This window comes from Triticum aestivum, chromosome 7A (genome assembly GCF_018294505.1).
Source record: "Triticum aestivum cultivar Chinese Spring chromosome 7A, IWGSC CS RefSeq v2.1, whole genome shotgun sequence".
Taxonomy (NCBI): domain Eukaryota; kingdom Viridiplantae; phylum Streptophyta; class Magnoliopsida; order Poales; family Poaceae; genus Triticum; species Triticum aestivum.
In genome coordinates this window covers 545,191,643-545,203,971 of record NC_057812.1, presented here as the reverse complement: position 1 = coordinate 545,203,971, position 12,329 = coordinate 545,191,643, and positions in this window count along the sequence as shown.

Below are 12,329 nucleotides of genomic sequence, written 5' to 3'. Positions count from 1 at the left end.
TTTTGCTTGTTTCAGATGATATCTCCAGAAGAAATAAGAGTTAAAGTAAGAGTTGCATAGGCGTGTAAGCTAAGAGAGCAGTGAAAGGATATCCAAACATCGTCGGAACAGTGTACAAGGGAGTGATGTATGGATACCTAGTTCGGGCCGGCATTTGGGCATGCTTGCCTAGCTAGAGTGCGGGTCACTTCAGAGTCGTTGAGGGTGATGCGTTGGTGTTGGCTGGCCGCGCACGGATGCAGATCTTGAGTGGCAGCGGAGCGCTAGGATGTGGTGGACTAGACCATTGGTGAAGCCCCAACGGCCTCGGGGGGCGGAGGTGCGACGATGTGCTCGGTGAAGTAGCCCCAGTGAGGTGGGAGACGATGTCGGTGAAGCGCAACTGATGCGGTGGAAGTCGGTGTCTGTGAGGCACGTCGGTTGCGGCGGCCGACATTGTCGGTGAACCACCCGGTGCGGTGGACGAGGGCATAGATGAGGTAGCTCCGGTGTGGTGGTGAAGCGCGACCATCATCTTCATCGTCATCGTCCGGCACAGAGGTGGTGAAAGAATCGAGACGAGGGGCGATTCGGACTTTGCTTGGGTTGGCAGTGAATTAGGGTATTGAGCAATCTGGGCGCGGAAGGGGACAGTGGAGAAGGGAGATTTTGCAGGGCTGGAATTGGGGCTGCCAGATATTTCAATCCGAAACATGGAAGCGCGAACTTATTTTGTCGTCGTTCTTTTTTTGGGGGGATGGGGCGGGGGGAGGGGGTGGGTGGCTGGGTGCTAAGCGTCCGTACGACACACGCGACCACCAGGACACGACCCTGGTCTGCCTGGCGCGCCTACATTTGAGAATGCAAACGAATCTTCTTTCATTTGCAAACGAATATGTATGTATTTACAATGCACGTGTTTCCCTTGCAAATAATTAGTCATTTGAAACGAGATACTATAAATTAATTAATGATGAGTTATTTAAAAAAAATCGAAACGCTATCCACACTAACCTAGATTAGAGTGTGTCACATAATTAGTTATTTGAATTAGAGTGTGTGTCACATAGCGATCTCCAATTCTAACGTGGATTTCACATTTCACGGTATCCACGCTACTTTTTTTAATACAAATTCATATGTATATGATGAACACCATGGTAGTGAGAAAACTTTGAATGGATTCAAACATATGACCTACAAAATAGCACAACAATCAAGTCAATGTCAACTTTTCCAAACCTAGTATGGCACGAATTCGAAATAATTACCCATATGCATGGTCCTCAGTTCAAATCTTACAATGTACACCAAATTGAAACAACGATATTAAGTCTCATACTATCTACATTTAAATGTTGTTTTTAGCCCCCCCCCTCGGCACACACGCTACATACTTCCTGTATCGGTCAATCTTCCTCTCCTAACCACCATAGGAAGCTATCGGTTTTCGACACACGTCCATTCTTTCTCTCCATGTTTCGATCTCTAACTCTCTCAACTACACAACCCCCTTTTCCACTCTATTACCAAATGTATTTAGCTCACACACCCACCATTGCACCCCATGCCGAGCTCTCTCTCTCCCTCCCACCCTCTCTCGCTAGATACATGCATTGCCTATCTAGCCCACCAACCTCTCGTGCGCACGCACGCACGTTGTCTATCTAGGTCACTCCCTCGAGACTGTCTCACTCTTTCTTCTGCACAACGGGCCACACTTGCTCAATCTCGCTCTCTTTATGTGAGTCTCAATTAACCTTGTTTTCTTTCACACACAAATGATATATCTCCCTGTTCGGGCCTCGATCGACATACTCTATACTCTCTCGCGCAGATTGTCTATCTAGGTTAGTCCATCCAAGCCGCCCCACTCTTTCGAACTCATGGCGGGCCACGCTCGCTCAATCTGTCTCTCTCTCCCTCTATCTCCCTCTCTCTCCCTCTCCCCCTCTCTCCCCCCCCCTCTCTCTCTCTCTCTCTCTCTCTCTTTGTATGTCTTGATTGACCTCGCTCATTCTTGGACACAAACGATATATCTCCTTGTTTGAGCCCAATTCGACATATTCATATTGTATACTCTCTCACGCACATTGTCTATCTAGGTCACTCTCTCCAACCCGTCTCACTCTTTTGAGCGCACGACGACCCACACTCGCTCAGTCTCTTTCCCTTTATATATGTAATCGATTGACCTTGATTCCTCCCACACACAAAATATATCTACATGTCTGTGACTGGATCATCTCTCAAGCTCTATCTTACAGCCCTCACCCTTCCCAAAAGCTCAACCGGACAATATCTCTTCAGAGCATATATATCTTTTCAATGAATGTCGGACCACACTTACTTTGTCTCTCTATCTATATGTGTCTCGATTGACCTCGCTTTCTCACGCCGTATCTTCCACACATTGAAGCTACCTCTCCATCCCTCGCAAAGCCGAAGCTATTTACATTGCGAGGGGGACTCCAACCTTGGATTAATTTGTGTAGGCATTTATTCCGGCAGGTTTAGATTATATTTTCATAGCATTTGGCCCACAACTACTCCAAACACCATTGCAACCCCCGCACCTCCCCCAATTGATTTCCCTCTAGCTCGGTCATCGCTTTCTCGCACGTCCTTTCTCGCCTTCAACGTCGCACCATGGTATTATTGCAAAAAACTCTGTTGTTCTCTTTAATTATTACAAATAAGCTACAAAACTACTCACCGATAGTCCACCTATAATGGAACAAATTTCGACCCACAAATTAAAGTGCTACAAACTAGACACCGAGGGGCCCACCAATTATGAAACAAATTTGGACCCATATATAAATTAAAAATTTAAAAGGACGAAGATCGAACATGCGACCAGGGCCTTCAAGCCGCACGTCAATAGGCAACATACGTAGAACAACAATGTTTGTCGTACCCCCCTTTGTTCATATAATGTTTTTATATTACCACAACCTGTTTAATGGATAACATGTAATATTATTTTTAGTACATTAGTGTTGGAAATATGCCCTAGAGGCGATAATAAAATGATTATTATTATATTTCATTGTTCATGATAATTGTCTATTGTTCATGCTATAATTGTATTAAGCGGAAACCGTAATACATGTGTGAATACATAGACCACAACATGTCCCTAGTAAGCCTTTGGTTGACTAGCTCGTTGATAAATAGATGGTTATGGTTTCCTAACCATGGACATCGGATGTCATTGATAACAGGATCACATCATTAGGAGAACGATGTGATGGACAAGACCCAATCCTAAGCATAGCACAAGATCATGTAGGTCGTTTGCTAGAGCTTTTCTAATGTCAAGTATCATTTCCTTAGACCATGAGATTGTGCAACTCCCGGATACCGTAGGAATGCTTTGGGTGTATCAAACATCACAACATAACTGGGTGACTATAAAGATGCACTACAGGTATCCTCGAAAGTGTCTGTTGGGTTGGCACGAATAGAGATTGGGATTTGTCAATCCGTGTGAGGGAGAGGTATCTCTGGGCCCACTCAGTAATGCATCATCATAATGAGCTCAGTGTGACTAATGAGTTAGCCACGGGATCATGCGTTATGGAACGCGTAAAGAGACTTGCCAGTAACAAGATTGAACAAGGTATAGGGATACCGACGATCGAATCTCGGGCAAGTAACATACCGATGGACAAAGGGAATTGTATACAGGATTGATTGAATCCACGACATCGTGGTTCATCCAAATCATCATGGAACATGTGGGAGCCAATATGGGTATCCAGATCCTGCTATTGGTTATTGACCGGAGAGGTGTCTCGGTCATGTCTGCATGGTTCCCGAACTCGTAGGGTCTACACACTTAAGGTTCGGTGATGCTAGAGTTGTAACGGGAATAGTATGTGGTTACCGAAGGTAGTTCAGAGTCCCGGGCGTCACGAGGAGTTCCGGAATGGTCTGGAGGTGAAGATCAATATATTGAACGAAGGGTATTGGAGTCCGTAAGTGTTCCGAGGGTACCGGGCTATGGCCAGCATGACCGAAAGGTGTTTCGGGAGCCCCGACAAGTGTTGCAGGGCCTCATGGGCCAAGGGGAGGGGGCAAACCAACCCACTAAGGGGCTGTGCGCCCCCACACCCTTTTCCCATGTTACTTGGGGAGGTGGGGCACTTCCACCTGGCTTGGGAGGCAAGCCTCCACCTGCTTGGCTTGGGGGCAAGTCTCCATAGGGTTTCCCTAGGGAGATCCAATCTGCCCTAGACGCCGCCCCCTAGGGGATACCCTAGGGCGCCTCCCCCTCTCCCCTTCCCCCTATATATAGTGAGGGGGTGGGAGGGCAGCCATACCCTTCCCCTGGCGCAGCTCTCCCCCTCTCCAACTCCTCCTTCTCTTCCGTAGTGCTTGACGAAGCCCTGCCGGAGAACCACGAGCTCCTCCATCACCACGCCGCCGTGCTGCTGGAGTTCTCCCTCAACTTCTCCTCTCCCCTTGTTGGATCAAGAAGGAGGAGACGTCCCCGGGCTGTACTTGTGTTGAACGCGGAGGCGCCGTCTGTTCGGCGCTAGATCGGATCTTCTGCGATTTGAATCGCCGCGAGTACGACTCCATCAACCGCGTTCTTGCAATGCTTCCGCTTAGCGATCTTCAAGGGTATGAAGATGCACTCCCCCTCTATCTCTTGTGGCTAGCATCTCCTATATTGATCTTGGTGACACGTAGGAAAATTTTGAATTATTACTACGTTCCCCAACAATTAGTGGGACTGGCTTGTTAGCACGTACTATTCGCCTTCACTTAGTGGTGGGTTCCATATGTGCTCTCTCTCTCCTCCCCTTCTATGTTTAGACGCACGGGCAAACATGAAGAACTCATGGGCGATGTTGCCATTGACCATATCTGGACGTGTTCACAAGTTACGACATCAGTTTCACGTACTAATAGTACTAGTCAATGTGTACGTGCAATGTACGTTAATTTGGAAGTATATTAAGTGCATGCGGATATTAAGTAGAATATTATTTGCGTGTTATTATGTGATTAGCACTATTTTTGGCATGAAATTAACTGCACACTAAATGGTTGTTTGGATATGAAGTATTAGACTTGAGATATTGGAAAACTGGTTTTTAGAAGATTTTTAGGAAAACCTATTTTTGTTAGTTTTTTCTGTTAAGATCAGGCTATACAATACCTCGTTTGGATGGAAAAAGATAGAATAACACGTTTAAGCCTCCCGCTCCTCCCACACGCATGACTCTCTCTGCTGATCGCCTCCTGCATGCTTCCAACATCCCCTTTCTCTGCATGCTGCGTGACAAGGACGACATTGTAGTATGCATACACCAGTACACTGGACGTAGTTGAACCACAACAATGGCTTCCATGTTGACGCTGCCCACAAGAACGAGCACAGGAGCATAAGCCATGGTGCTGGCCTGCTGGAAACCCTGCGAGGGTTGGACACGATGCCACGCAACAGGCGGAAGCAGGAGCCGCAGCGACACCAGTGCACGGCGGGGCAGAGGCGTGGCCCAGCTAGGCACGGTGATGCCGAGCACGGGCATGGCGAACCAACTCTTGCAGTAGTTCGTTGTTGTCCACCGTCACCTCGTCGATGCCAACAAGCTCAACGTTACCATTGTCATGGTGCCGGCGTTGGAACCACGCCGCCGGTGCGGCCATTAGCATGTACGACGGTGCCGACGTTGGAACCGCGCCGCCGACGTGGCCACTAGCATGTACTATGAAGATGATGTGTGGAGCTTGCCGATGTTGGTCCATCGATCCAAATAGGTCATACGTGGACGACACGACTCGAGTATATAGATAACTCATTTTTAGAAAAACGAAGCTCGTTTTTTGGGCTTGTAGAAAACTGGGAAGTACTTATCCATGGTTTAGTTAGATGATCCAAACGTGGTTTTAGTCTGTTACAACTGAAATCATGTTTATGCAAATCTGATTCTCTACAATCTCAGCTATCCAAACAACCCCAAAAGGTATTGAGTGCTCAACATTGAAGCAGTCTAGGTCGTTGGATGAGAAGGAATACATGTGGCTTGATGACGTTTTATATTTAATTTGATACGACTCTAGCAGAACATTCAGTCGATCAAACTATAGATTTCATTCAGTGTGACTCAGACTTTACATTCATACGACGATCGATCTAAAATAAATAGAAATGATAAACGTTCGGATTTTAAGCATGGCAATCCGAAAGTTTTCATGGCAAATTTAGACGCGGCGGGGGCGGGGGCGTCTTGTGGTGGGAAGCGGCTCATCTGCCGTGCTCTGTGTGTTGTCGGGCCACTGACCGGCGGGGACGGCAACGACGACGGCGGCGTCTTGCACCATTGTTGGCATACTCTTGGACATTGGCCCTAGCGTCAAGGAAGGCCACAATGTTCTGGACTTCGGTCTCTAGGAGCGAGTCAACTGGCGGGAGGACACGACTAGCGTTGGTGCAAGGAAGTGGTCGACGACGGCCATCCATGCCGCTGAGGGGGGCACTAGCACCCGCACAGGGATAGGCGCTGGAAACGGCACGGCGGAGACATTCATGTGCATGGGCACCGGCACGGGCACACACGTCAGTGCATGCGCAGGCGCATACGCTGGCAGGTGCACAGGCACCGGCACAGGCATGCGCATCAGTGCACGCGCAGGCGCATGCGCTGGCAGGTGCACGGGCGCGTGAAAGTCGGCGGGGACCTCGTGGAACCCCGTGGTATCAAGCTCGACGACAATGTGCTGCTCCCAACCCATCAATGCCACGGGGATGGGCGCTGGCGCAGACGGGGCGATGTGAGCTAGAACGGGAGTGGGGACAGGCGTGGTGTCTTCCTGTAAGGCCGGTTCAAGCTAGTCCCAAAGCGCCTTATGTTCTTGAGACTCCGGCTAGGTGTCTTCCTCAGGAAACTGGAAGACTAAGGGCAAACCATCGTGATGCGACATGGAGTACGGTTAGGTCAGGCTGGTTGGAGGTAGACGACAGGAGAATCAGAGAGGAAGAGAGAAGATTGTAGCGATACCGGGTAGTGCAGGATTGATTTTAAACTGTGGCGCTGACGACATTAAAAGTGGGAGCAGTTGGGACGAAGGTGGGCGGCGGAGCCTGGTCAAAGGGCTTGCCTCCCGGTGAGCCTGCGCAGCGGTCTTCTCGCACGCCACCCGGTCAGCCGGCGCAGCGGTCTGCTCGCACGCCTCCCGTTGACTCACACGCTTGCTCGGACGGCACCTGCCAATGAGAAGCGGGACTCGTGGTGGCACGTAAACGCCCACAGTTTTAGTAGTGAAAGCGTTCGCCTTAACGTGACAAGTCTTTGTTTCAAAATACCTTGGCTCTTCATTTTTACAACTTCTCATAAGTAGCTTGTCCCAAATTGAAGGAAAAATTACGTAGGAATATTTGTGCCATATCACGTGACCATGCTTAGTTTCATGAATTTGCAATCACTTTTGGATTTTTTGAAATTTAAAATCCAGGATTTGAAACAATATCATAACCTGCATCATGCAATAAATTTTCAAGCAGTACATCTTTCTTGTTGTATTTTTTAAGAAAGGATTTGGTCAAACATTCTGCTTAGTTAGACTTCAGACAAGTTATATATGCAGAGTAAAAGGGTAATTCCTCTGTACCAGTGTATTGCCTGATAAATTAACTCAAGTACTAAGCATGAACAAACGGGCTCAATTTTGTGCTCATCCTGGTGTAGTACTCCTATTAGTACTAGGCAATAGAGTTGATGGGTGACCTTGGATAGCAGCGACGAGGGAATTGCACCATGCTCGTCACGGTAGGTAACATTGTCTAGTTATTAAAACATCCCTCCATTGTTCATCGGTGGTCATTATGGACCGGGGACATGAGGGGAATTTCCTAGGGCTAGAATTCTGGCCGCCAAATATTTTGACTCGAAATGCGGAGGCTTGACTATTTGGGGTTGGCTAATGTGCATACCACGCACGCCGCCAGAAGGACACGAGCCTGGTTTTTTTGAGGATCAACAGGAGCCTGGGTCTGGCTGGTACGCCATTGGGTCCTACCATTCGAGAATACGAAAGGAACCTTTTAAATTGTCGAACGAATCTGTGTGTATTACAATGACCGTATTTTCCTTGCAAATAGTAATCTCAACGTGGTAATTGATTTATGATGAGTTCTTGAATTAGAGTGAGTTTGTGATATAGTGATCTCAACGTGGATTTCACATTGCAAATTCAAATTTAAAAGATGAATTGTATGGTGGTGAGAAAACTTTATATGTATCAAGCATATGACCACACACACACGAACACAACAACAATCCGATAAGTATAGTGCATCTATTTTTCCAAACCATGCATGTATGACACGAATTCAAAAATACTCCTTCTGTTTATAAATATTTGTCTTTTAGAGATTTCAACAAGTGACTACATACGGAGCAAAATGAGTGAATTTACACTCTAAAATATGCCTATATACATCCGTATGTGGCAGTCCATTTGAAATCTCTAAAAAGACTAATATTTAGGAACGAAGGGAGTCAAATGTAAGACATGCATGGTCCTCAATTCAATATTTAAAATGAACAGGAAACTGAATATTAAGTCTAGTACTACATACCCCCTCCAGTCCTTTTTACTCCGCGTATAAGAATTGTTTGAAGTCAAGCTTCATAAAAGTTTGACCATATTTATATGAAAAAATATTAATATCTTCAATACCAAATTTATACAACATGAAAACTAAAGTCATGACGCATCTAATGTTGTTGATTTTCACATTCTGAATGTTGGTATTTTTCTCTATAAATTCGGTCAAAGTTTATGAGGTTTGACTTCAAACAAACCTTATATGCGAACTAAAAAGGACCGGAGGGAGTACATGCAAATGTTGTGTTTAGGTGGAGCTATGTAGATTGTCAGGGGTTAACCCGTCGACCTTAGATAAAATTGTGAAGGTCTGTTTAGGATTATGTAGATTATATTTGTCCCCATCCTACCAAACACCGATTGGTTGTGCACCCCCATCCTCCTCGGGAGAATATCATGTGCCCCCACACCTAGATGCTATATGCTGATACGAGTTGCTTGGAGCTTGTAGATCTGAGATATAGCAGCTCACATGATGTCTTAATATTTTTACAAGGAACCTTAATGAGTTTGAGAAGTGCACACAATTTGTACAAAAACTACTCAAATGCCCTTGGATCCCATATCCAACAACCTTGAAGCTCGTATCACCATAGCATCTAAGATGAAGGAGGACCTCATATTCTCCTATATGTAAGAATATCATGTGCTACCACACCTTAGATGCTTTGGTGATACAAGCTCTTCGGAGCCGTTGGATTTGTGATCCAACAACTCCTCGGTGGTTCGAATCTTTTTTTGCAGAAAATCCCCCAAAGAGTTCAGCCACTGCCTACAAGCACAAAGACTGCTCAGATGCCATTGGATCTCAGATCAAACAACCTCGAAACTCGTATCAACGTAGCATCCAAGCTGTGAGAGCACCCGATGTTTTCTCGCACAGGAGAATATGAGGTGCTCCCGCACCATAGATTCTATGGTGATACGAGTTCATGGAGATCTAATGGCTCACAGTAGCAAGTTTGAATGTTTTTTCATTATACGCTTGAGAGAGTTTGGGAATTGCGCAGAAAGTACAAGTACTACACATGTGGCATCTGATCACAGATCATACGACCTAGATGCTCGTACCACCATAGCGGTTACTTAAGCTACGGGGAACACCTAATATGAGCAACGGGGAGCCGTTGGATCCAAGATGAAGTGGCACACACGAGGCCTGAATGTTTAATTTGCAAAAAAAACCTTGGAGATTTTGGAAATTGCGCATAATTACAAAGACTACTCCCAAGCCATTGGATCTCAGTTCCAACGATGTAAAAACTCGTATCACCATAGCATCTAAGCTGCGGGGTGGATGTGATATTCTATGCTACTGTCATTTTTGTTCGTAAACTTGAAAAATATGTGTAAATCATGTTGTTACTTGTCTAACCTTGTTCAAAAAAACCATCCTACACTGAAATATCGGAACAACACACGGGGGTCCCACTTGTCATTGATCAAATTTGGACCTAAAACTAACAAATCTGAAAGATGAGATTCGAACTGGCAACCTGGACTACAAAGCGTAAGTCGATAGGCTGAAACAACAACGGTTGTTGGCTTTGTCCCATAACTTGATTTTATACAGTATAATGTTGAGTAGAGTAGAGGGAGTGCCTGGTCAACACGTGCATGATTGTTGACTCGCTTACTGGTGGGTCCCAGGTCTACGATCTCTCTCCCCTCTCCATCGTCTAACCTTTAGACGCACGGGCACACACGAAGAGCGGTGCTAGCTTGCCATGTTGTTATTATAACTAAAAAAGCTTGGAAAATAGAAGAATCTCCTAGAACAAGAGACGTTGTGGCTGGTCGAGACGGAGCTAACCACACCTATCCTCCGTGCCACGTTAGCATGATGAAGCTGTGTGGTTAGTGGGGTGTTTTTGACCGACTAGCTGGGTCCTGAGGTTGAACCATATGTAGTATGTCTGATACAATATATTTGTACACGCACATTTTTCCTCTGTGCCAAGACGTGGCACACCCTACCGTGCGGTTTCGGTATCCTCCCGGGTGGTGCACGCATATATTCTTCCTTACCGAGACGTGGGATGCCCTACCATGCTTTTTTGGGTCCTCCTCGGTCGTAGCACTGAAGCAAGTAAATGAGTCGTCAAATCACGAAAGTCCACCTTTCCCGCCGAGTACATTAGTGAAGCATAGTGGCTAGCTAGTTGGGCTAGTGCGACCGATTAGCTAGGCCGCCGCCACATTTGTTTTGTCACCCCTCTTTTTATCTCCTTGCCAACAGGTAATTTAAATATCCACCACAGCGTTGCTCTGGTCTTTGGGTGCGGCAGGCGCGACAGGATTTTTAATTTTTTTGATTGACGGGAGCAGGCGCGGCAGGTTTTTTTTTGATTGACGGGAGAAGGCGCGGCAACAATTAGTCACAATGACTCCGCTTGCAAAACCACTGCTCCCTGCAGTGAAAAGTCATCGACTGGTGTTTTCCCATATGGTGAAAACCAAAAGATTCACCCCGCTCCTCGGCTGGCTCCTTCCGCCTTCCCATAGATTGCATTGCCTTTCAGCCGTTTCGCCCCCTTTGCTTCCTCTCCCCATTGCTTCTACCTGGTGCCATGGCAGCGCGGCAGATCATGGAGTCTGAGGTGAGGCTCCTGACACAGGAGCTCCAGGCCAAGGATGCGGAGCTCAGGGCCAAGGACGTCGAGCTCCATGGGCTCAAGGAGGAGAGGAGTGCCATGCTCCTCTGTTATGTGCGGGAGTTCACGGAGCTTCAAAAGTGGCAGGCGTCCACCACAAAGATGCTCGAGGCATCTGCAGCGTTCCTGCAAAAGCGGGAGATATGATAGGCCGTCAGGGGAGCCGGCTGGAGCGCGAGCGGGCTGATCGTGACGAGGTCCAGGATCGCCTCATCCACTTGGTGGACCAAGTTGCCACACACGTGTTGCGGCTGCGCGATGCCTACCGTCCTGCCAGTGCGACCATGCCAGCCATCGGGCTAAACCATTTCAACCACTCCGCCGACTTCAACAAACTGCGGCTTCCCGACCTGGTCTCCTTCTTCACCTATATCTCCGAGGTGCTGAGCCGTCTCCGCGCGATGGTGGGGGTGGAGCTGGACAAGGAGGGGTTGCGGGCTGCCGTTGCCGTTGCCGGGCGAATCCTCTTAGGGCTCCGTCACCGGAATCCATTCGTGCCATTGGGCGCTGTCTTTGACGAGCTGGCCCCCGTCAACCGGGAGCGGGCTCTGCGGGCGGTTGCACTCTGCATCACCAAGGTCACGTGCCTCGGGAAGCAGAGGGACTTCGGTGGTGTTTAGGCATCCTCTGCATGGGCATGTCCATGTCTCGGCGCAACATGACCGTTGGATCAAACTCAGATGGTGCAGATCAGTCACTGTAGCACAAAGCGTGTGGGTGTGTTTGGTTGCATTCTCATCTCAATATAGTTGTTCCCTCTTCGTGTATTTGTGTTAACCTACTAGTGTGGACTCATGCACCCTTCATGCACTTTGCCAAACACCCAAAAGTGGGTCGAGAAGGGAACTTTTGCTCCCATCCTGTGTGCCCTTCATACACCCTGCCTAACACTGATTCGTGCTTCATATGGTTCATGTTTCGTGGAGTACTATAGCACCGTACTCTCCATGCGCTGTAGACCTAGTTCTGTTAACATTGATCTCACCGTTCATTCTCGACCGGACAGTCGAAAAAGCGGTACAGTGTTAGATTACTATTCATATAGTTGACATGCACACAACATCATTTGTT